General features: G+C 44.4%; 1 long non-coding RNA gene across 1 annotated transcript in view; it reads left to right on the forward strand.

Moving 5' to 3' along the window:
• The window catches only part of LOC310764904, a 71844-nt gene that overhangs the window by 32569 nt on the left and 13030 nt on the right, over positions 1–26245 (forward strand). The window contains exon 2 of the long non-coding RNA XR_014549340.1: positions 22387–22482. This is a non-coding gene — a long non-coding RNA (uncharacterized lncRNA). The remainder of the gene's footprint in view (positions 1–22386; positions 22483–26245) is intronic.

Here is a 26245-nt window from a genome sequence, read left to right on the forward strand (position 1 = left end):
TTTCTCTTTTATCATGCAGTAGGAACCCTTTTCAGCCCCAGGGCCACATTCCCTTCAGGGTAATTTTTCAGGGGCCACATGCCAATGGAGGGCAGGGCCAAAGGCAAAAGTGTGCGAGGACCAAGGCAAAAAATAAGAAGAGAAATGGAAGTGACTCTTTCCTTTGTAGAGTCAACCTATGCAAAAGTCAGTTTGTACACCTCACCTCATTCTGCAAATTCATGTCTCTGCCCTCTGCACAAAAAGCCTCTCAAAATTCCACGCCCTAATTTGGGGAGACTATTTCAGGGGTGGACTTTGGTAATTTTTCGTAATATTATGCCCCGTGCGAGGCCAAAATTTGGCATCCCCAAATGGATTTTCTCAATTGCGGACCTTCTCAATTTTGTGCCCCATTGGCTCAGTGCCCTGTGTGGGCGCACACTGCCCTAAATTTGGTGTTGACTATTTCACCCCATTTCTTGAGGGGGAAGAGAAATTCTCTCAACAGTTTCCTGGGGGTAAAGCTCACTATTAGCAGTGGCAGTAACACAGTTTATTTCTTCTCCTCCAAGTTTTTGTTCTGTTCTGCTGTTGCAAGTGGCAGAGGCAGCAACTGTGCTTACATCCTCCACAATGCCCCAGTTCTAGCACTGTAATTGGGCAGTGTGTGGAGTGTGTGTGTGTGTGTGGAATGGCTGTCACAAGTTTTAAAAAGTGGTGGAGAGGTCATCTTCTTTTGATAGAGCAGTGAAAAATTGGTGGGGAACCCTCAAATTTTCTCAGAAAACTATCTTCTGAGAAAATTCGGCTTAGCTTTAATGTACACTGCTTTGACTGTGTTATACATGTAAGATGAATCCAGTGCAAACTGGAAATATAGAACGAAGGTTATCACAATATTGAATTGCTGTCTGGTCAGATCCAGTCTGAGGAATTAGTAAACCTGGTCTGAAATTGCTCCAGATGTTGGCACATTAAGGCTGCAATTCTATGCACACTTATTTAGGAGCAAACTCCATTGTGCTGAGTGGGTTTTACTGCTGACTAAGCAGGCATTGGATCAGGCAGCACGATTGCCACAAAACATGGAAGCAGGACTCAGGGAGCACACTTATACACATTAGAAATCCCCAGGGCAAATTGCAGGGAATGTTTTGGATATTTTCTCATGTTACGAGCCGGCAGAACACGCATGCAGCGATAAGTGTCAATTTACCACTTACATCGGCCTCAGGGTTAACTTAATTGAGATAAATACTGACTGCATCAGCCTTGACTCACCAGAGGCAACACTGACTTGGGTGCCTGTTTCAGAACATATGAGGCTCTTTGTGTTAGCAAATGGCATGGGATGAGAGATTTTTTTCAATGGTGCAGTTCTGGAGTGCTAATATAATATGTGCAAGCAATGTTTAAATCAAGGATGGCCAGTTTCTCTATTCTCAGATGCTATTTCAACCCCCAGTTGTGGGGATCTGGGATCAGAAATGTATTTTACTATGCAGCTTGTCTCCATTCCATGTTGTCAGGCTGTATCATAAAGTTGGTATAGTCGGGCAGTAAAATCTTTACAATTGTGGAGCACATGTACTCATGCGGAGCTGGTGGATTACACAGAGAACCCAAAGAAATAAGGTAACATGAAAGTGAATGATGTGTCTTATCTGTCACAACTTTAGAAAACAATTGTAGGGAGCAATCCTGGCTCTAGCTGCCCCCCTCCCACTCTGCTGCCTCATGGCAGAATGGTGGGGTCACTGCCACATCTACAGCCCAGCCACACATGGTGGCCAGGGTTGTGTGTGTGTGTGTGCATGTGTGTGTGGTAAGGAAGGTGATTCAGTGGCAGACTTTGGGCTTTGAAATTTCAGCGGTGTATGGTGACAAAATTCGGTGCCCCCTGCTCTCGCCTCTCAATGTTCGTCATTGTTGTGGCGCCTTCTTGGCTCAGCACCCAGTGAAGTTGAACCAGTTGCGCTCCCCCAAAATCCGCCTCTGGCAAATTGTTGCACCTGGTTGGAGCTGGTGCAGCAACCAGGTCCCGATTTGGCCCACTGCCATCACATGTCAGCAGTAGGACCCGCAGATGATGCAATGGAACCCAGGCTGGCTCAGCCCATCCCTCTTCTGTCATTAGTTTCAGAGTTTTCTACTGGCTGCTGCAGGTGGAGATCCTGCTGGTGGCGCTCGTGCCTCCTTGCACATTTGGCAGGTAGAAGAGTGTTCAGCTCAATGGGCAGCTTATCTTTGTGATTTGGAGGTCATGGGCACACTTGGGGGGGAAGGCTTCTCACTCTTTTCACGTACTGCAAGGATCAGCATGCAAGACACATAGCTAGCCTGCTTCTGAGCATCATGCACAGGGCTAGCTGGGATAAAGCATGTTAAAGCATAATTTGCACAATAAGACTGCATAAAGTCTAAGTAGCTTAGCCTGGTTACCATTTACAGATAGGCATACATATTAGTACAGCAAGAAACAAGGAGAATAATAGGGTAGAGATAAGCACTCTAGGGGGACTGCCCCAGTTTGCCCATTCCCACCTCATGGGATGCCTGGAAAAGCTAGCCTGTAGCAAGTCCAGTTTCTAGACCTACGTAACTTCTTTAAAGTATATGTCATGAAACAGCACACTGTGCCTAACTTAGCTTAATAACCAAGCATAAGGCTATAAGGGAAGACACTACCCCTTCAATTGTTCAAACTCTTGGACAGCAATGGACATAGTCACTTGCACCCATGGTGCATGTATCTCTATCAGCTCTAGGTCTTGCTTCTCAGTTCTTTGTTTTGGTGTGTGAGCTGGGTGGAGGTGTGCTGCTTCTCTAGCTCCCTGATTCCCTTTTATATAGTGTTGCACTATGTGGACAAGGTTGGTATATTACCTACATTCACCAGGGCTATAATACATCACATTCCACACCAGCATGGTGTAGTAGTTTAGCGCGGTAGTCTCGTAAACTGGTGAACCGGATTCGCTTCCCTGCTCCTCCACATGCAGCTACTGGTTGACCTTGGGCTAATCGCACTTCTCTGAAGTCTCTCAGCCTCACTCACCTCACAGAGTGTTTGTTGTGGGGGAGGAAAGGAAAGGAGATTGCTAGCCGCTTTGAGACTCCTTAAGGTTGGTGAAAGGCGGGATATCAAGTCCAAACTACTCCCCCCCTCCTCCTCTTCTTCTTCCTTATGAATTCCCAATGAAAGGGGTGGTATAAGTGTAGACACTCTCATAGCTTTGACTAAAAGCCAAAGTGTGTGTCAGATCCTTGGCTTATCTAGGAAAGATAACTAGTTTCAGTCTTTGATTCTCCTGGTTAGTGTATTGTTTCTCATGCTTAACCATCCATGTGACATCCTACTATTTTATACTGAATAACTGCTGAATATACAGATTCATATTAACTCTACAAGCATGGGTTACAAATAGCAAGCAATGCTAGGTCCAGGTTTGTTCAGCCCTTATCCTGAGGCACGACGAGAAAATACTGATGGCATCACACTATTTCCTCATGATACAAGTCTCTTCCATGATGTTAGGCTACAGAGATGGAGCTCTGGGCCTGTGGAATGATGCTGGCATCACTTGGCAGGTGCTGGCAATCTGGATGCTGATGGAGACCAGCAGGGCCCAATCCACATCCACACACACACACACACACACACACTGCAAGCCCAGCACAAAGGGAGTTTGGATTGCTCTGCCTGTTTCCTGGGGACAAAATTTAATGAAACTGGGGATACAATTTTCTTGGATCGCATCTTGATTAGTAATTGGGGTCAGACAAAATTGCTTCATGGGTGTCCACCTGCTACCAGGCGGCTGTTCTCTGGTTTAAGGTAATGCAAGAAAGTGCACTTGCATTAATTTCCTCTCCCTTCTTTGTGATGTTTTCTGCCCCAGGCTCACATCAGTCAGTGCTGTCGGAGCCAATTCGCACCATCGTTCTGGTATGACGTAATGCAAGTTCATGCACTCAGTGTGATTGCTGTGTTTATTAATTTATTTAATTAAAAGCTTTTAGAAACCGCTTAATTTTTTAAAATCTCTAAGCAATATAAAACAATATAAAACAGTATCATAAAAATGGAGAGGCGAACATAGAAACACTTACTATAAAAGCAGATGAAAAACAAATTCAGCCGTAAAACAGTCCAGTCTTATGCATCAGGGAAAGATGTGTCTTTATAAGACGTCTGAAGGAACGGATGTAAATTGCTTCACACATGACAGAGGGAAGGGAATTCCAGAGCAGAGGGGCAATGGAAGGAAAAGCCCATTTTTTGGTCACTGCTTCTGATCTTTTGTACGGTGCAGTGCTGTGAGTAAAGTTTTCCCAGATGCTCTAAGTGATCCTTCTTCTCTATACAGAGGCAGGCATCAAAGTATATGTGCATCACAGTGGTTATCAGTGTGCTGCACTGTGAATTCAGGTCATGGGTCACCCATGTTCAAGTTGAAGCTAGCAGATGATGAGCACTGTAGCGCAGAGTCTGCAACTGCCACAAGTACAGTAACCCACATCAAAACACGCCAGGGTGGCCATGTTAATTGACCCTTTCATAGAAAGGCAGAGGAATGGGGGGGGGTCACGTGATGGTAAGATAAGTGGTATACTGGAACTCTACAGAAGCATAAGTCTGAAAATGTGAGAGTGCAGGCTTAAGAACCCATACTGCAGATATGCTGGGGCTATTCCCACCTAGTAGAAGTGACTGGGACCTAGTCCTTACAAAGGGTTGGTGTCAGGTGCTATTTTTGCTAGTTTGCAAAACTGAATGGGGTAACTGTGCCCCTGAAGGACCAGGTGTGCAGCCTGGGAGTCATTTTGGACTCAAAGCTGTCCATGGAGGCGCAGGTCAGTTCTGTGTCCAGGGCAGCTGTCTATCAGCTCCATCTGGTACGCAGGCTGAGACCCTACCTGCCCGCGGACCGTCTTGCCAGAGTGCTGCATGCTCTAGTTATCTCCTGCTTGGACTAATGCAACACACTCTATGTGGGGCTACCTTTGAAGGTGACCTGGAAACTACAACTAATCCAGAATGCGGCAGCTAGACTGGTCAGGAATTATGGCAGTTGGGAGTCCAGCAACCTCTGGAGGGATGTAGATAACCACGGTGGAGTCACTTAACATTCAGCCTTTTACCTATTGCAAGAGTCCAATGCAGGCTTTAATGGCACACTGGTCTTATATCCTTCATGCCGCACTGCTTTATATCACTGCCCACTACTGTAAACATCCTCAGAACTGATTTAACTAATCGATCATTCGTAATAATAATAATTCGTAATAATTCGTAATAATAATAAGGGACGCGGGTGGCGCTGTGGGTTAAACCACAGAGCCTAGGACTTGCCGATCAGAAGGTCGGCGGTTCGAATCCCCGTGACGGGGTGAGCTCCCGTTGCTCGGTCCCTGCTCCTGTCCACCTAGCAGTTCGAAAGCATGTCAAGTGCAAGTAGATAAATAGGTACTGCTCCAGCAGGAAGGTAAACGGCATTTCCGTGCGCTGCTCTGGTTCGCCAGAAGCGGCTTAGTCATGCTGGCCACATGACCCGGAAGCTGTATGCTGGCTCCCTCGGTCAATAAAGCGAGATGAGCTCCACAACCCCAGAGTCGGTCACGACTGGACCTAATGGTCAGGGGTCCCTTTACCTTTACCTTTAATAATAATAATGGGTTTCCCTGTAGTTTCACTTCTCGCAGTGAGGGAACCGCCAGAAGGCCCTTGGAGCTGGACCTCGGTGTCCAGGCTGAACGATGGGGGTGGAGACGCTCCTTCAGGTATACTGGGCCAAGGCTGTTTAGGGCTTTAAAGGTCAGCACCAACACTTTGAATTGTGCTCAGAAATGTACTGGGAGCCAATGTAGGTCTTTCAGGACCTGTGTAATATGGTCTTGGTGGCCACTCCCAGCAGTGTCACGCCACTGGTGCTGCCCTGCCTGTCACTGGTTTGTGGGGGTGTTTTTTTTTTTTTTTGGTCTCCTTAAGTTTGTTCTTTAAATGTTTGGGCATCTGCAGACTTAAAGGTTCCCCCAAGCGTGCTCTCTAATTTTTCAGGCTCTAATCCTGCCAACAAGAATGCACTGAGTAGAGTATTAGAAGGATAAGTAAGTCTCATGGAACATGGAAAGACTCAAATAAAATAGCTAAACTATGAGCTATTCTGGTTGCTGGGGAATCCCATGATGGGTTTTTCACTCATTGGTGAAAACAAATCCACGGGGCATCTCTTCATTTCTTTTCTCACTGTACTAAGTTCTTGCTGCTATAGGACTGTCATTGTTTGTCTCTTGCAAAGAAGGAGAATTCAGTTTTCTTGAAATGCCACTGTCCCCTGCCTGGTTCTAAAGAGCAAACCCAAGCTTTAAAAGTTTTCTGCCGGCCCTGGAGCTTTGCACACAGTGATCCTCTATTTTTATCCATTGCCACAGGGTGACTCTGCTGCTCCTCTGGAACTAGGCTGGAAATGCATGTGTCAGTCTGGGAGGAAGATGCCAATATTCCCATAAACTCAAGACATTTTCAAAAGACTCCCACCAGGAAGGAATCTGCAGATAATTGATCACACCCCAGTATCTCTGGACACCCTAGAACTTGTGTGTAGTAAAAGGGCCATCGTATAGTGGCTCAGCACATGTTTTAAGTGCAGAAGGTCAATCCCCAGCATCTCTAGGTCCAGCATCCTGTTCTCACAGTAGCCACCTGGATGCCAGTGGGAAACCTGCAAGCAGAAATCCAAGCACAAGAGCACTCTCCCCTCCTGTGGTTTGCAGCAACTGCTATTCAGAAGCATTTCTGCTTCCAAGTGTAGAGGCAGAACATAACCACCACAGCTAGTAGCCATTGATGGCCTTATCCTCCATGAATCTGTCCAATCATCTTTCAAAGCCACCCACGCCAGCAGTCACCACTGCTTCCTATGGGAACAAGTTCCATGTTTAACTGTGTGCTCTTGTAGGTGGACCAATGGTCCGACTCAGGACGGGGGAGTTTCCTAAATGGTGTGCAGTGGCATTGGGCTGCTGCGTTTGGTGGTGGGAGTGTGTCCGTCGCCTGCCACTTTTTGACAGCAAAGAGCATAGAATAGGGATGGGGTAATTATAATGATAGATTATAGGTTTTCAGTTATGTCCCATCATGCTAGTCCTACTCAAAGTAGGCCCGTTGATATTAATTTCCATGGGTCTACTCTGAATAAAACTTAGTTGGTTACTACAGCCTTTTTGTGTGTCAAGCTTCTGGCTCCAGGTCTGGCCTGAGAAATATTGCTGCTTGAGTCAAAGGATAAGATGGCTTCTCCTCCTATTCTATGTGCAGAAGCCCCTTGGGCTGGCAGTGGAATCTTACTTCAAAACCGATGACATCACAGCATCCTCCTGAGGACAGCAAGTTATCTTAGTGGGCACACATACTCGGTTTGCCAATGCCCCACTGCTTCTTCCTACTGTCCCCATCATCTGTTGCCTGAGGTGACCACCTTTAGAGTAACGGGAAATGGTAGCACTAAACATTATCTCCATTTATTATGGATTGGAGCTAAGAATCTACTCTTTAGCTTGTTCTTGTGGTTACTTTCATTTTTCTATGCAGTTGTGTGCTAACCTGTTCATCAACAAACAGCCTCTTGTTCTGGTCTACAGAAGTAACTAACCTTGCTTTATATTAAATAAGAACTTAGGAGTCTCACTCTGCCTAATGGTAGGGCCAGCTGTGCTTGGTTCCACTTCTACTCCCAACTTGCTCTTGAATTCTGGTCCTGTTTCTGACTGTGCTTCTGCCTACTGCATCTCTCTAATTTATGGCCTCCATTCATATGACTGCAGCATTGACGGAACTCTTAGATCCTGAGTCTTGACAACACTGCCTGTGTCCATTGAATTGCTGCTTTATCCCATTGGCCAGACACTCAGTCTGGCTATTGTATCAGAACTGCACTGCTTCCATTGGATGCTCTTGTTACATCACAAAATGGTAAGTGTGCAGGTGTTAATCAGCAGGCAAGAAGAGCAAGGCCAGACAGTCTCCAGAAAAGCAGCTCTGTTAGTCAGCAGCAGCTAAAAGGACAAAGACCTGTGGCACTTAAACGATTAATTTATTGTGACATGAACTTTTGTATGCAGGAGTCTTCTCCAATAGAAGAGTGATACAGACAGAGAAAGATACATCCATGTGTGGGTAGGCATATGGGTGGAGGGAAAACAGTTGCATCACAACTACAATAATAGCAGAGTTGCTCATTTTTAAAATAATCTGTTTGGCTAAAACATGGCATTAAAAATAAATCCGACCTTTTACTGCCCCTGTTCTTGTGCTTTAAGAGCAGACTAATATCAGGAATGGACAAGACATTTTGCTGGTGGTACCCAACAAGATGGTATCCCATTTCATGTATAGAAGCTGATTGGACCTTCAGTGGAATCTTTTCTTCAATACAGGTGACAGAATAGCATCTCCCAGTGTGTCTGAGGGCAGCAGTCTAGCTAGGGAGATACAAGCAAGGCCACATGGCATATATACACAACTATTTCCCCCAATACATCATTACTCCTTACTCACTGCTGCACCTGGTGCTTGTTCACACAAATACTGCAATGCAGCAGTGGCAGTCACCAGAATGTGAGCAGAACAGGGCATGCATAGGTTCAGCACAGGGCTTTCTCCAGTGGGGCTGCCTGTGAGATACTCATGGAAGGCAACTAGTCAAGACAGAGTGACAGTCCAAGCCAGTAACAAGCAAGCATTGCTTCTGCCATGGTATGGTTCAGGAGAAATGGGTGGCTTGCCTTCCAGCATCAGCTGCCTGAAATGAGGGCCTCACTCTGTGCAGTGATGGAGCCCTAAAAACTTAGTGCTGGTGATTCTTTGCCCATTGAATTATTTCCAGGAGAGGGAATATTTGTACACAGCCTTGGACTGGACAGCCCCCAGATACAGGACACCTCCAATTAGAGGACTGTTTTTTTGAAGAGAACACCCTAGTCTTAGCAGTTTCAATAATGCATTGCTGAAGAAAACTGTGCTCACTACTGATATGAAACTGAGCTGTGAGAAGAGACTCACAGAGCCACAGTACTGCGGTGTTTGTATCTGTAGCCACTTACTTAGGCAGCTGTCTCATTCCAGGTAATTAACCCAGTACTGTCTACTCTGACTGGTAACAACTCTATAGGATCTTAGGCAGTGATTTCCCCCAGTCCTGGTAGCTGACCCTTTTAATACTGGATATGTCAGGCATTGACCTGGAGACCTGCATGCAAAGCATGGATTCTACCTCTGAACTACAGTTCTTATCCAAGCATTTGGATTAAAGCCATGTTTCTGTGCCTTAATCCAGCAATGGACACCCATATAGGCTTCCTCCTCTTCTTTGCTGCATGTAGTGATTCAGTCTTGGGAACTATTCTTACACATTCGCACTTGTACACATCATTCCACTGAGAGATGTGTGTGCAGAAGCCCAAGTTTATACCTTGCTAGGTCAGCAATTGCCCAGCCCCTGACCCCTGCCTTCTTCTGTGTGAGCCAAAGGACGCTTGTTATTTTTTCTATTTATTTTTCCTCCTTCTCTTCTTCCCCTTTTCCTGATTCCTTAAACACCGCTGGGCATTCCAGCCCTTTCTCGATGTCCTTCTGCATCTCTAATCACCACAACGGTTGCTGTGATGATGAAATGCCCTCCCATCCACGAGGCAACAGCAGGACCAAAATGGCCCCTACCACAACATGCACTGTGTGGAAGTTCATAATGTTCCAGTGTTTATGGGAGCTGAGAGCAAAAGAATAAAATCAATAAAATATTCAAAGCTTTCACATTATAAGCTGTAGCAAAACTTTTCACCAAATGTTTACTGTATAATAAATTCTATTAAAAACCCAAGCTTGCATGGTGGGGGGGAGGCGAGGGGGGCTGGAACGCTGTCACTTTAATTGCAATGGCATAAATATTTGATATTCAGTAAATTAGATCTGTAGCTATGAAAACATTCTTGCAAATGGATTTTTACCTGTAGCACAGTGCCATTAGCGGGGAAAAAGTCAGCACAGCCTCGGGGCCTGTAATTAACTCAACCCAAGCAGAACTAAACATTTTTGACAGTTTTCCTGGTCTGGAATTAACTGTCATAGCAGAGAATGAAAGAAACTGCATTGTCACATTATGTTTACGTAAAGTCTGTAAAATGCTGTGTTTTGTATTTTTGTTTTGTTAAGTCCGGGTTTCATGCCCCATTATTATTATTATTTTACATCATTAGAGGTGAGCTTTAAATAACTAACAATGTATGTTCTGCCCTCAGACTAGAATGGAAGCATTCTATAAAAGGAAGAAGCATTAGTTCCAGTAATTTGTGTGTGTGCGCGCTCTATAATAAAGCCCAATATGTTGCACACTGATATAAATCATAATGCAGTGACATTTGAAGACATTAAAAAAAAAATCTGTGTATTTTCCTGTCTGGATCAAGATTCTATAGTAATAAGCAGTTTGGCTAGCCAGTGTCTGCCTATATTTTTTTGGATTGTGGGTTCCTTCCCCCCCTCCTGTTTATGAAAATAACTGTCACTCTACTAGAATGCAAACCCTGGAGGGCAAATCTGCTTAATGCTTCTCTGAAAGCTACTTATTATCCAGTAGCTAAGAGGAAACCAGAACAATAGTAATTGAAGAGATGTACAGGGCCTCACTTCCTGGCATTTTGTCCTAGAAATGAGTTTACATGGAAGGAGCGTGTGTGTGTGTGTCTGTGTATATATGTAAGTGGGGGTTTTCATGCAGCTCAGGGAGGCAAAGATGCTAGTAAGTCATCATTCCCATAACAGAGATTGCTTGGAAATATAATATGGTGACTGTTGTAGACAGTCATTACCCAGCGCAAAGCCATCCTCTGGGAATGTCCCCCAACAAAGGCCCATTGAAATAGTCTTATTCTTATTCAAGGGGTGTTGTAGGAATTCAGGTAGCTTTTTTTTTTTTTGCAAATTCTAGTAGGACCTGACCTGATCTCTTGGACAAATGTGTGGATGAACGCGTAGCTATCCTTCACATTTTTTCACTTTTTGAATTTTGTGAGGCAGTTCTGGCAGGGGGTGAGGAGTCAAAATGCATTTAAACATGTATTTTGAGATAAGGTATGTTTAGAAATATGTGCTCTGTGAGAAAATACATTCAAAATTTGACTTCAAATACATATTTTGAACGTGAATTTTTGTGTGAGATTTTTTTTAACGAAAGCCCTGACAGTTTCATGTGGAAACAGAACAGGCTTTTCAATGAACAGGTTCCCTGCCTGCACCAGTGTGAGGGGTTTTCTGCTAGCGCAAATTTACCCCTGGATACAAACTATAGATGGACAAAACAGTCTGTTTCCAACCCTTGTCACTCGTACTCTTGCCTCCTACTGCCCTTGCCCTGTGCCACCCTCAAATTGGCTTTGAAGGATTGGAGAAAACATCCTCTAAATATGGAGAGGGGGGCAGGGGGAGGAGAAGGGGAGAAGGTTCCCTCATACAAGGGAAATTCTTGTGCTGAGGGAACCTTTACCTCAGCACCTGTAGAGATGTTCTCTTTATGTGCCAGTATAGTAAAACACTGGTTCTTTTCTGTGGCATTCTGGGAAACTTTTCCTAGCTACTTCTGAACCTTAAAATCTTTCTCTGCTTCTCTCTCTCATAGACACCTATGTAAAGATGTGCCAGGCATACACACAAATTCCATTCTTTGCATTCCACTCTTTTTTCACTCAGGTCACATTAAGTTTACAATGATCTGTTTTCCTTCAGTGTATAATTAATTAGTTGTTCTGTTTTCCTTCAGTGTATAATTAATTATTTGTTTTTATATTCTTATCATAACATTAGTAATTGATTTAGACATAATATAACCAATCATAAATCTAGGTGGATTAAAAGCTTAGATACTTGTCTAAGGTCCATTAGCAAAAGACCCTTTGAAGAATTGGAGATTAATGGATTTTGGGTAACCCCTCCTTATACCTATGTTAACCAATAAGGAACTAGCCTCTTTGTTTGTATTTTTAACCAATCAGCCACTAACATATGAGTGGCCATGCTTTTGTAAGATTCAATAAAAAGAGAGACACAGATGAGTTTCAGGCACGCACGCACTCTCTCTCAAGAGGCAGCCTTGGAGCTCAGCTGGGATCTCAAAAACACCATCCACTTGTTTGCCTTGATTCGAACGCAACTCAACATCTGGTGACCCCGACGTGATTTCGACGAAGTAAGGTACCAGGTCCCTTGCAGAGCTAGGAAAACCTCATACTTAATCCGACTGGAAAAAAGTCTCAGCGCGCTATTTCATAAGTATGGGAGGGAATCTGACGAAAGGTCAGAAAGCTCACGCAAATGAATTATTTAAATTAGTCAAGCAAAAGGGGGATGGTGTTCAAATTTCCTTAAAAGAAATTGAACAAATGTTAATGGAAATAACATTCCAATGTCCATTTTACGCAGACAAAGGGTCTCTGGACATAGAGACCTGGCAAAAAATTGGAAAAACGCTTTTTTCTGAGCCAAGGGCTCCGATCGATTGCTTGCTTACTTGGCAAAAATGTGCAAATGCTATTGGTAAATTAGGATTGTCGTCTTCCTTACTCTCTACACCCCTTGCTTCATCACCTGATCCTCCCCCGTACCCACAAATCTTGCCTCCATTGACTTCACCCCCCTCCTTTCCCTCTCAGCTCGAAGCAGCTCCGTGTCAGATTAATACAATCCCCCTCTCTCCCCCTTCTCTGCCTGCAGAAGCTGCATCTCAGCCTGCTGTCCTTTCCTCTCTCCCCCCTTTGCATTCTGTTGTTCCAAATGTTTCTGGGGTTGTCCGTGCAGGAATTTCTGAAGCCAGGCAGGAAGGTCTTTTATCTTTAGAAGAGCAGTCTGCATGGTCTGGGGAGATGCCGTCACTTTTCCCTTTCACTTATCAGCCTATCCCAGGGACAGCACAGCAACAGGTATTTCATGAGAAGCTTCCATATTCCATAATGAAGGAATTCAGGAAGGCTATCTCTGACTCAGGTCTTAAATCTTCATATGTTAATGGAATGCTGGAATGTATTTCAACTTCTTATGTAATGTGTCCTAATGATTGGAAAGATCTTATGCATATGATTTTATCCCCTGCACAATATGTGGTATTTGAAAGTGAATTTAAACATAGTGCGATAGCTCTGGCTGATCCAATGCATACAGCAAGTCAAATTTTTGGATCTGCCCCATTCGATAGCTTGGCTGCACAAGCATTATTGTCAGCTTCGCATTTCAGCCGCACTGCGACCTGTGTCCAGCGCGCCATTCGTAAAGTCCCTGTCTCAGGGCAGCCTCTGAACTCCTTTGTAAATGTTAAGCAGCAACACTCAGAGCCTTACCATCAATTTATTGATAGATTAAAAGAATCAATCTCTAGACAGATAGATAATGAAACAGCTCAGAATGAGTTGATGAAAAAATTAGCCTTTGAGAATGCTAATACTGATTCTAAGAAGGTGTTACAATCTGTCATAAGTCGTTCAAAATATAGTCTTGCAGATATGATACAATCATGTACAGAAATAGGGAGTCAATCTCATGCTATGTCTTTACTTGCCACTGCAATCCAAACTAATAGCAGGCCAACAGGTAATTGTTTCAATTGCAAGCGCCCTGGGCATTTTGCTAAGCAGTGCAGGGCGCCTGGCGGAGGTGCGAATAAAAATACTACTGCAAATACTACTACCAGACCTTCAAAAAAATGTCCAAAGTGTGGAAAAGGGTATCATTGGGCAAATCAATGTAGGTCTCAGGGAAACTCCTTAGGGGCCCAACTCTCAGGCCCGGAAAATTAGAGAGTTCCCCACCCTTAGTTTCTGCTGTTGCAAAAGTTTCTAAAATTGTGCCTTTTGAATTTGCTATTGATTTGATCAATCAAGAGGCCAAAGGCACTGCTTTACCTGGTGAAATTGTGATCATGCCTAGCCAAATGGCAGGTCCACTCCCTTCTACAGTCACAGGTTTAATTTTGCCTAAATTTTCTGCGGCAAAACAAGGAATCCAGGTTATTCCAGGTGTTTTACATCATGATTATGTGGGCACCATTATGATACAATTCTGGAGCTTTATGCCAATGCAGTTAACTAAGGGTGAGTCTTTGGCACAATTGGTAATGCTTCCTTCTCCACCTAATGTTGTCTCTGCTACTGATAGTAATTTGTGCGAGCTCTCTTCTTCTATTCCCCCACAGCTTTTGGCTGTGACACAGAGAATTGGACGACAAAAACTTCTTCGTAAGTATAAAATCAATGGAAAAATTATAGAAGGTTTGATTGACACAGGTGCTGACGTATCTGTCATTTCCAGTAATTGTTGGGACTCCACATGGCCCTTAGAATCTGCTCCTACAGTGTGGGGTGTGGGTGGTAACCAGACTTCTTGTAAAAGCGCACAGTGGTTACCTGTCTCTCTGCCAGACAGCTCTGAAATTATTGCATATATTCAGCCCTGTGTGCTAAACATCCACCTCAATTTGTGGGGAAGAGATTTATTGCAACAATTAAATGCTACCATCCAATTAAATGAGTAAGCATGCTCTTCCCCTCAGCTGGAAATCTACTAACCCTGTATGGATAGAGCAATGGCCTCTTACTGGGGAACGATTAATTGCCTTAAAACAATTGGTCAATCAGCAATTACTGGCTGACCATATTGAACCTTCAGTTAGTCCTTATAATACTCCAGTTTTTGTTATTAAAAAGAAATCAGGAAAATGGAGATTATTGCATGATTTAAGGCACATAAATAAAATCCTTGAACCCATGGGGCCTTTGCAATGTGGTCTTCCCAATCCAAATGTGATTCCACATTCTTATCAATTGGCTATAATAGATTTGCAAGATTGTTTCTTCTCTATCCCCCTACAGGAGAAAGATCGTAGATATTTTGCTTTTACTGTACCAGTAATTAATAATTGTCAACCAACTGAGAGATATCAGTGGAAAGTTCTCCCTCAAGGAATGTTAAACTCCCCTACCATGTGTCAATATTATGTTAATCAAGCCCTTAAGCCTTTCCGTCTTCAGTATCCACACCTTGCTGTTTAAGCCGCTTGTCTATCATATTGCCTGAAAAGCATCATCTATTTCACAATCGATATAGTCGCAATATTGAATTGTCTGATGATTGTGATGACCTTGTCTCTCTTCCCAGTAGGACTGAATATATCTCTTTAGCTGTTTCTCTCTTAGGTGTTCCAGGATTGGCTGCACGTAATAGCAGAAATATTAACTCTCTAGCTTGTTCTGCAGCAAAAGCCCTGAATTTTACTTCTCAAGCACTTCACCTTCTCAACACAGAGCAAGCTGAACTTCACAATGGTTTATTCAAAAACAGAGCTGCTATCGACTACCTTCTTATGCTTCATCACTATGGCTGTGAGCAAGTCGCAGATATGTGCTGTTTTAACATCACTGACAATTCCAAAGCCGTTCAACGTCAAATTTCTCATTTGCAAAATCTTACCCATCATATTAAACAGGACATTGGGTTCTCTGGTTTCTGGGATTCTATTTTTCAGTGGTTCACTGGCTGGTTGCCTAATTTAACTTGGCTTCGTAGTCTTTTTTATTATGCCATAATAATTGTATGTATATTAATTTTGTTCTTTTGCTTCCTCCAATGCATTCCTAGCCTTACAAATCTTTTTTCTCGCCTTTTCTCTCCACCTCAGCCACCTAGTGCTCTCCTCGCTGACTATTATTCGAAATGGCAACGCCAATAATAAACAAAAAGGGGAAATGTGGGTAGAATTATTTTGGGATTTACTGGCAAACCAATAATCCTGAAAGTACTTATGCCCCAACCACCCTCGCAGTATTATTTTGGGATTCGATGGCAAACCACTGATCCCAAAGCACTGCTGCTTTATTTTGCTTCCAACAAGTTGCCTTATTTCGCAAATAAGAAAAAAAAGGAGGAGATGTAGAGATGTTCTCTTTATGTGCCAGTATAGTAAAACACTGGTTCTTTTCTGTGGCATTCTGGGAAACTTTTCCTAGCTACTTCTGAACCTTAAAATCTTTCTCTGCTTCTCTCTCTCATAGACACCTATGTAAAGATGTGCCAGGCATACACACAAATTCCATTCTTTGCATTCCACTCTTTTTTCACTCAGGTCACATTAAGTTTACAATGATCTGTTTTCCTTCAGTGTATAATTAATTAGTTGTTCTGTTTTCCTTCAGTGTATAATTAATTATTTGTTTTTATATTCTTATCATAACATTAGTAATTGATTTAGACATAATATAACCAATCATAAATCTAGGTGGATTAAAAGCTTAGATACTTGTCTAAGGTCCATTAGCAAAAGACCCTTTGAAGAATTGGAGATTAATGGATTTTGGGTAACCCCTCCTTATACCTATGTTAACCAATAAGGAACTAGCCTCTTTGTTTGTATTTTTAACCAATCAGCCACTAACATATGAGTGGCCATGCTTTTGTAAGATTCAATAAAAAGAGAGACACAGATGAGTTTCAGGCACGCACGCACTCTCTCTCAAGAGGCAGCCTTGGAGCTCAGCTGGGATCTCAAAAACACCATCCACTTGTTTGCCTTGATTCGAACGCAACTCAACAAGCACCAGTGCTTTTTCCTCTGGTGGTACATGCAGAACCAGAACTGTTTTTCAACAGCTTAAAGAAGGAGAGCAATGAGAGAGAGAAGGAGAGAGAAAGCATGTTTCGGGAGCAAAGTACGCATGCCTTCAAGTGTTAAGGTGAATACCGCCACCTTTTTTTCTGGAAAAAAAGCACTGCTCAGCACCATAATGTGCATGTAGGCTTGAAGTTTCTTTCAGCATCAAGCGTACCTCCACAATCTTCTTCCTGGGGAATAATGCATGAAACTTTTGAATTTGAGACTAAGCAGAATCCAGCCTTTCCCCCCCTCAAGGAGTAGCACAGCAAATGACACCACTTCCATTAAATGTAGGCCTCCCTTTGCCATCCATTTCAGCTGAGAAGTCTCTCTATTTGGCCTTCACAATAATAACCTTTTATTTCTTTTCCTTTTAAATCAGATTTACACTTGCCTGGCAAACATTAACCTCCTGCTTTGTCAGGTTCAGCATTTATAGAAACCTCTGCACAACGCTTCTTTTTAATGAAGAGGACAATTTTTTTTATTAAAGGTTAACAGAGGGGAGAAAGCCTAAAAGAAGGAGCCTATAAAATGGGGAGTTGGTGGAAATCAGAGAAACACCTTGCCACATGTAAACAAGGAGAAGACAGGCTTTGTTCCATCACACCAGAAAAGGACCCTAACATTCAGAAGGGAAATAAGTGACAGCAGATGAGTGTTTAACTGCTCTTGAAAATCAGTTTCAAGTGACTTCATTTAGGTTAGAAATTGCGGCCTTTGCAATAAAGAACCTTAAAAAATATATAAAAAATCTGACTCTACTTAATGGATTGATACAGTTGGACGCTGAGTGCCCAAAGTGCTGATTGAAACCAGTGAAAATTCACAGGGCTTAATGCTTCCACGAAGAAATGCTACACCATGCTGGATAAATAAGAGACTGTCACTGCTACCTGGAGCGGGGCAGATGCATATCCTAGGACTGAATTAACCAACTTACAGTGCCCATGGAAGAAATGCTTTCCCCACAGTACACACATTTGGCTGGCATGGAAAAGGATTGTAAGCACATACTAATGAATTTGCAATAAGCTATTCACGAGAGACCGACATGAGAGACGCCCCCCATTACATAGAGGAGTTCTATGTCTGTACATTAGTATGTGCACAGAGCCTTGCCCAATGCTAACCATGCGCCTGGGTTTGGACATCACAAGCCAAACTTTGGCTTATTTCTTGCAGTGCAGCAGCAGCAATAGGAATAGGAGAGGAACAAAGCCGCTGCCATTTCAGCAGTAGGCACTAGCACACTGCATATTCACATTAAGCCATAGTTTATTTTAACAGGCTCCTGCATGAGACCATGGAGAGCTGCTGCTAGGTCAGGTGAACCAACACCTCTTGTCTATGTAACAGGTATTTTTTTAAAAAAGGTGGTTGCATTTGACTGATTTTGCCACCAGGAGCCATGTGACTAGTAGTTTTTCTGTGTGTAGTGGCTTCCTAAATTAGTGAAATGGTTCCCAAATTTGCTGAAATTCTGATTTTGGGAATGTTCATCCCACCCCAAGTGGTCAAAATCGGCATTCAGGCCCCTTAAACTAGTTTAATTGCACTAATTTCAATGGAATCAACACAGCTAAAAAGGAAACACACCATATGTGACTTGAGGATTACTCTGTACAGGTTGCTGGGTACAATGACTGTGGGACTCTGGCTGTAAATGCTACAAACACTTTCTTATATGGAAGTAAATTCCACCACATTCAAATGAAATGTATGAGGGTTGCAAGCATTGTTCAGTAGCTGAATCAGATCTCCAGTTGGTTAAGTGGTGAGGACCAGATTTAATCACTCAGGGGAAATGTTAATAAGTGTTAATTATGGTGCATTTCTGTAATAGTGAAAGAAATAAAAAAAAGAGAAAGAAAGATGGCATCTCCTTATAGAGACTAGCAGGTCTTGTTTATTAAATTGTAAGTTGACTTATACTTTCTTCAATATCTAAAAAAACAATTTGATCTGTTACTTGACTGATTAATTGGCTAAAAGGAAGACGATTAATCAACTTAAAATTCCTTTAGTCACTTTGATAGCCTTAGAATTAATTCACTTAATGTATTTAGGATTGGTGTATCCATCTTGTTCTGTGGATAATTTTATCCTAAGGAGCGGAGTCCTCAATTACCACTGAGACAGCAAACACTTAATTGATTTAGGATTATATGTAGGATTTGGGCAATGAAAATGTTCTCCAGGAAAATTTATGAACAAGCTTCCAGTTCTCAGGGTGAAATACAGATATGCAGCCCAATCCTATGATTGCTTACTTGGAAATGCCCTAGTGGGTTAAAAGCGTTGTACAGTGGATGCTCGGGTTGCGAATGTGATCCGTGTGGGAGGCACATTTGCAACCCGCAGCATTCACAACTGGCAGCGACATGTCTGTGCAAGCACGGGCTGTGATTTGGTGCTTCTGCACATGTGTAAAGCGCGATTTAGCGCTTCTGTGCATGTGCGAGCGCCAAACCCGGAAGTAACGCATTCTGGTACTTCCGGGTTTGATGTGGTGCACAACCCGAAAACGCGCAAACTGAAGTGTCTTTAACCCGAGGTATGACTGTATTCCATAAATGTGCATCAAGTTACAGGCTCCAGCTGTACTCCCTTTCCCACCTCTTCAATGTAGGCCCACATCCTAGTATCCAAAAAGCCTTTTTAAGGTATGTGCGTGTGGGGTGGGGTGGAGGGGAGAGATGTGCTCAAGGCAGTCCAATACTAAATTAAAAATCAAGCTATTCTGAAAGGACACAGCATATATTATAGAATGAACCAAAAATAAACCCCTGTGTTGCAATAAGAACCAATCACAACAATACAAACACAACACGTAGGCTAATAGTAGAGATAGATAATAGAAAAATGATATCATTCAAATTATAGGAAAAAGCCAATCAAAGTTCATATGTACAATATAACAGAGTGGTAGAGAGGACCGCCAAGCCATGTGTTCAAAACAGATGCCTAAGGACAGTCTCACAATAGTCTCTCAAAGGTTTCAACAGAAGATGTCTCATGAAAAACAAATATACAGAGGAATAGTATCTGTATATTTGTTTTTCATGGGTCTACTTTGTTTTTGTATGCTGTATATGCCATTCTGTTCCTTTAATTATACCATTATTGGAAACACCTGTGGCTTACTTCATATGTCCTATGCCAGGCTTCCTCAACCTTGGCCCTCCAGATGTTTTCAGCCTACAACTCCCATGATCCTTAGCTAGCAGGATCAGTGGTCAGGGATGATGGGAATTGTAGTCTCAAAACATCTGGAGGGCCAAGGTTGAGGAAGCCTGTCCTATGCCATTGTGTTACAAGTATCAGCAGCTACACTATCTAGTGAGCACTGATCCTTAGCATGAATCTTACTTACATACAGTGGTACCTCTGGTTACGAACTTAATTCGTTCTGGGGGTCCGTTCTTAACCTGAAACCGATCTTAACCTGAGGTACCACTTTAGCTAATGTGGCCTCCCGTTGCTGCCCCGCCCCCGCCACATAATTTCTGTTCTTATCTTGAGGTAAAGTTTTTAACCCGAGGTACTACTTCCGGGTTAGTGGACTCTATAACCCGAAGTGTTTGTAATCCGAGGTACCACTGTATTCTGTTGAAAAATATTGGGTATGTAACTTTTTTATATATTCTGTTTTGTATATTCTGCTTTATTTTACAATGTGTATGCAGGTAGCTCAGTTTTGTTATCATTCATTGGTTGTATGCCTTGTATCTTATTTCCAGCTGATGAAGACTACTATGAAACAGTAGTATCATTCCGGAGACACTGTCCTTTTGAGGCTTTTGAGATGTCTTCCGCTGAAACTTTTGAAAGACAATTGAGAGATTTTACTATTGAAACTTCTCTACTATTAGCCTACGTGTTGTGTTTGTATTGTTGTGATATATTATAGAATGGTCAAGCACTGACCAGCACATGGAGAGATGGAGAGCAGACGTATGCTCCCTGCTCTGCCCCCTCCATCACACCACCATTGTTACTCTCACATTCCTCCATATGTGGGGATTGAACTTCTGTGGCTGTGCGACACGTTTAGGCTTCCCGTGTGATTTGAATTGTGATCTTCCAGGGTCCTAAACTGTGCAGGGAGCCCCTAGATGAGTAGTGCAGGCTGCCAACTGCAGATATTCAGCCTTTAACATCTGGAGGGCTGAGGGAGCTGTGGCCAGAATATAAGGGAAGGGGTGGGCCAAGGGATAATATTTCTGTTCTTCTGCACATGGTGATGATGATGATCACGCAGTTGGGAGTGGGTAGGGGACATTAGCCGAATCAGGCATTTGAAGCAAAATATGTGCATTAGTCAAAATTGCATACAAAAATGTGTTTATGTGTGTTTTTAGGGAGAAACTCACACTAAAATGCTAAGGAATTTCTTTAAGGTTTTGTTTTTTTTAAGAAAATTTGCAAATTGCTACAGCAATATGGAAAACCCAATTTAAGATTGAAGAAATGAGAAACTGTAAGAACTGAAATTGACAAATCCTTCCCTTCCTACTCATATTCAGCTTCAGTCTTGAGATGACTTCTCATGTAACCATTATTTCTCACACTCTTTGCTTGTTCCTCAGATATAGGCGTCTGGAACAACTGGGGTGGGGTGGGGTGGGGAATGCACAACATGCAAGTCATAAGGAAATAGAATCTTTAGTGATAACAACCACATGAAACCTCTCATCATTTCATCTCACAGAAACTTTTATCTGATTAAGGTAGTGATAACAAAGATTTTACATATTGAGCCTGAACACTCACTGGGAATTCTGCGTACACCTCACTAAGGGACATTTATTAGAAAACAGGCATAGGATTGTGATGCATATCCTATCATTTAAAATACCCTTCTAGGAACTCTTTCCCCACTTGTACCATATTTGATTGTGCACCACTGAATCCTAACCTTTATAATCCTGCAATTTACTAGGTAGCCAAAGAATTTTTTGAGAGCCAACTAATGCACTGACCACTACCATGGCTTTATCAACGATGCAATATTTTCTTTGCAAAGCATCATGAGAATCAGTGTTTCATATCTAGTGTGGTCCTATGTCCTGTGGTCCTGTCCTACCCCTCTGTTTGAAAGCATCCTCTACAGTGCTACCTCAGGTTAAGTACTTAATTCGTTCCGGAGGTCTGTACTTAACCTGAAACTGTTCTTAACCTGAAGCACCACTTTATCTAATGGGGCCTCCTGCTGCTGCCGCGCCGCCAGAGCCTGATTTCTGTTCTCATCCTGAAGCAAAGTTCTTAACCTGAAGCACTATTTCTGGGTTAGCGGAGTCTTTAACCTGAAGCGTATGTAACCTGAAGCGTATGTAACCTGAGGTACCACTGGATTTGAAAGGCAGTCTGGTCTAAGACTGGTTTAAATATAAACAGATAGCACCAACAGGCACTCAGGTGTTGCAGTCTTCTTCATTATAGGGAGTGAGACATATGGTATTTCTATTTAAATTATAGCAATTATTATTAAACTTGCATCTATACAGATAAATCAACCTGTGCTAGTATTATGCAAATCTGTATCCTCTTTTGTCCTATTTTTGGGTGCTGCATTTCCTCTTTTGGGATGACATACAGCTTGTTTTCAGTGTCCTTTCCTCCAGAATCGCCTCCCCCCGACAATTCTGAGAGCAACAACCACTTCCACTATGTTCCATGTAAGCCTAATATTTTATTTTATTGTTTTTAGGTTATTTATGCTAAACCCTTCAACAGGCTCCCAAGGCAACTTACAAAAAGTTGAAATTAGAAGAAAACTCAGAGGGACAAGAGGATTAATTTACTGGTACGTGTTTTTATGTGCCTGTGTGGGGGTGCAACCAAAAAGAATATGTTTTCCTGTCAAAAGTATTCTTAAAAAGAAAGGGGGGAAAGGCAGCAGAAAAGTGGCAGAAAAAGAGAGAGAGAGCTAATTCAAATTAAAGTCGGCAAAGAATTTCACAGGTTGGTAAAAGAAGATGGCAAGCAGAGCTGCTCCTTTTGTTCCCCATTCCCATAGCAGTTGCTGCTGCAAAGCTAATAAAAACCCGGTCCTTGTATAACTTGCTACTGCTACAATCATGCACACTGCAAATTAGAGCATGGAAGGAAAAGGTCAACAATACTTTGATTTTTTTTTAAGGGTAGTTGAGTAGCAGAAATGTAAGAATCTTACTGAGTCAGACCGATCTAGCACAATACAGTCTATGCCAGTGGCGTAGCGTGGGTTGTCAGCACCCGGGGCAAGGCAAGTAATTTGCGCCCCCTAACCCGTGGATTTGCGCCCCCTAACCCGTGGATTTGCGCCCCCTAACCCATGTATTTGCCCTAACCCCAGATGTTGCGCCCGGTGCGGCCCGCCCCCCCTGCACCCCCCACGCTACGCCACTGGTCTATGCTGACTAGCAATGGCTGCCCAGGGGTTCAGGCAGGGGTCTCTCACAGGGGCCTCTACTTGGAGAAGCTGGGAATCATATCTGGGACCTTCTGAAGCTTGGGAGAAAGGCCCAACAGCCTCTTTCAGAGATGGAACAGATGCAGTTAATTAATGGCGCACCTAGGTTATGTGGCCACCTACATTCTACCAAAGCAGAGGACGAAAAAGAATACAGATTTGCATAAGTGAATGTTATGTACTGAGTTGAATAGGATCCAAACTGCAGCAGTCTGATTGGTCCTAGAACAATAGGATTCAAAAGGCAGCAGTCTGATTGGTCCTAGAACAATAGGATTCAGAATGCAGCAGTCTGATTGGTCCTAGAACAATGCAGCAGTATGATGGGTTGGCAGGAACCACCCAATCATGCTCCAGATAGAAGTGAATCCACAACCTGGTTGGCTTACAGTAGAATTCCGGAATTAGCCAATCATGTGCAGCCCATTGTGTAAATAATGTATATAAAGCGGATACTTTGAGGGGACATTCATTCATTCCTCCTCACCACTATGAGCTGAATAAAGAGCCTGAAATCACTTTGCGACTCTGAGTATATTTCACTGGCGACGAAGGTGGGATCCCGCTGAGCTGACTGCCACACACAGCACCGCAGCACCGCCACCTGCCGCACCGCTGCCTCGCACCGTGTATCCAGGCTTCAGCTCCGGGACACAAGGAACTCAGAATGGCAACTGACAGCAGCTTCTCGCCATTCAACCCAGCATCTGGAGACTGGGAAGCATACGCCTCCCGTTTCACCTTCCTCCTAGAAGCCAAAGGGGTCACCGATGAAGAAGATGCCAAGAAGAGGGCAATATTCTTCAGCGTCTGCGGAGAGGAGACGTTTGAAATCGCCCGGGCTCTCCTTGCGCCTGAAGACGTTGCTACTGTTCCATACAAAACAATAATGGAACAGCTGAAGGGGCACTTTTCGCCACAGCCCTCAGTGGTGGCTTGTCGAAATGCCTTCTACGCAAAGCGGCAAGCCCCTGGGGAAACCATAACTGGGTTTGTGACCTCTCTCCGCCAAGCTGCCCGGTTCTGCAACTTCTCAGAGCTGGAGAACATGCTTCGTGACCGCCTCGTCGGTGGCCTGAAGGATGAGAAGCTGCAACGACGCCTCTACGCTAAGAAGGACCTAACGTTCCAGGTCGCTCTGGAGGAGGCCCTGGCAACGGAAGCTGCCGAGAGGTCGACGCAAGAGGCACGGCCGAGCCAGCCGTCCCAACTGAGGGTCCACCACAAAGACCTCACCGACGACTCAGGATCTGACAAGGAGGAGGTGCACCGAGTACAGCAGCGCACTCAAGCAGCCCACATACCACAGCTGCCTCGACGAGAAGGAGGGAACTGCGCAAGCTGCGGGGAAAGTCACGAGAGGAGGACCTGCCGTTTCCGCAACGCAGAGTGCAGACAGTGCAGAAAATTGGGACACATCGCCCGGGTGTGTCGAGCTCGGCCCACCCGACGCCAGGCATCAGATGACCAATCCAAGAGCCCCAGGTCCCGGGGCCCAACACACCAAGGCAACTCGACGGAGCTCACGGACTTCCAGGTATACCAGTTGCCCCACCCCAACGTAGAGAAAATTTATGTAGAGGTACAGATAGAGGGGGCCCCATGCCGCATGGAGCTTGACACGGGTTCAACTCTATCCATAATCTCGGCAAGGACCTTAAGGAAACTGTGTCCTACTGGGGGTCCCAAACTCAGGCCGGCCCCATTCACCCTCCGGGACTTCCAGAAACGTAAGGTCCCCACAATGGGGGTGGGGACCTTCAGGGTGCAATACCGAGGGCGGACGCGGCAACTGGACTTGCTTGTGGTCAAGGGCCCCTACATTAGCTTACTGGGATTGGCATGGTTTGGACCACTGGGGCTAGCCGTCACCGGGGTGAACCACACAAGCTTACAAGTGGACGTGGACGCCATATGCAAGGAATTTCCGGGGGTTTTCGATGGGAAATTGGGACAGTATACGGGCCCCCCCATTGCTCTACAGCTTGACCCCACAGTACGACCAGTCAGGCTCAAGGCCCGCCGGGTCCCATTCGCTCTGAAACCCCGTATAGACGAGGAATTGGACCGACTCGTGGAGCAAGGAGTGCTGGAGCCAGTGCCTAATGCCCCCTGGGAAACCCCAATCGTCACACCCGTCAAGCCTAATGGTTCGGTCCGCATCTGCGCAGACTACAAATGTACCATAAACAAGGCCCTCACGGCCCATGCATACCCAGTGCCAGTGGTCAGCCATGTCCTTGCCACCCTGGCTGGGTCGAAAATTTTTGGCAAGCTGGACTTGGCCCAAGCATATCAACAGCTGCCAGTAGATGAGGCCACAGCAGAGGCACAGACGATTGTGACGCACAGAGGAGCGTTCAGGGTAAAGCGGCTGCAATTCGGTGTCAGCGTGGCACCAGGCATATTCCAGAATCTAATGGACTCTCTCCTTAAAGGGATTCCTGGTGTCACCCCCTTCTTCGATGATGTGTTGATTGCCGGGCCCACACCAGAGGAGTTTGAGGACCGCCTCCGCACCGTTCTGCACCGTTTCCAGACGGCGGGTCTCAAGGTGAAGCGTGAAAAATGTCTACTAGGAGTGCCTCAGGTGGACTTTCTGGGATTTATGGTGGATGCAGAAGGGGTTCACCCGACTGGGGACAAGGTACGGGCCATTTGTGATGCCCCAGCGCCCAAGAACAAGACTGAACTTCAGGCCTTCTTGGGACTATTGAACTTTTACCATTCCTTCCTTCCCCACAAGGCGGCGGTAGCGGAGCCCCTACACAGACTCCTGGACAAGCGGGCCCCTTGGGTGTGGGGCCAGCGCCAGGAGGCCGCATTCCAGGCAGTCAAGGACTTGCTGGTCTCAAACTCGGTCTTGGCACACTTCGACGAGAGGCTGCCAGTGGTGCTAGCATGCGACGCCTCGCCCTATGGCATTGGCGCTGTCCTGGGACACCAACTCCCGGATGGAAGAGAGGTACCGGTGGCATACTTTTCCCAGACACTCAACGCAACCGAGTGGAACTACTCGCAAATCGACAAGGAGGGTCTGGCAGTCGTGAAGGGAGTAAAAAAATTCCATGATTTCTTGTACGGGCGGCCCTTCACCGTGGTGACTGACCACAAG

The sequence above is a fragment of the Podarcis filfolensis genome (assembly GCF_964270895.1).
Source record: "Podarcis filfolensis genome assembly, chromosome: 6".
In the NCBI taxonomy this organism is placed as follows: Eukaryota; Metazoa; Chordata; class Lepidosauria; order Squamata; family Lacertidae; genus Podarcis; species Podarcis filfolensis.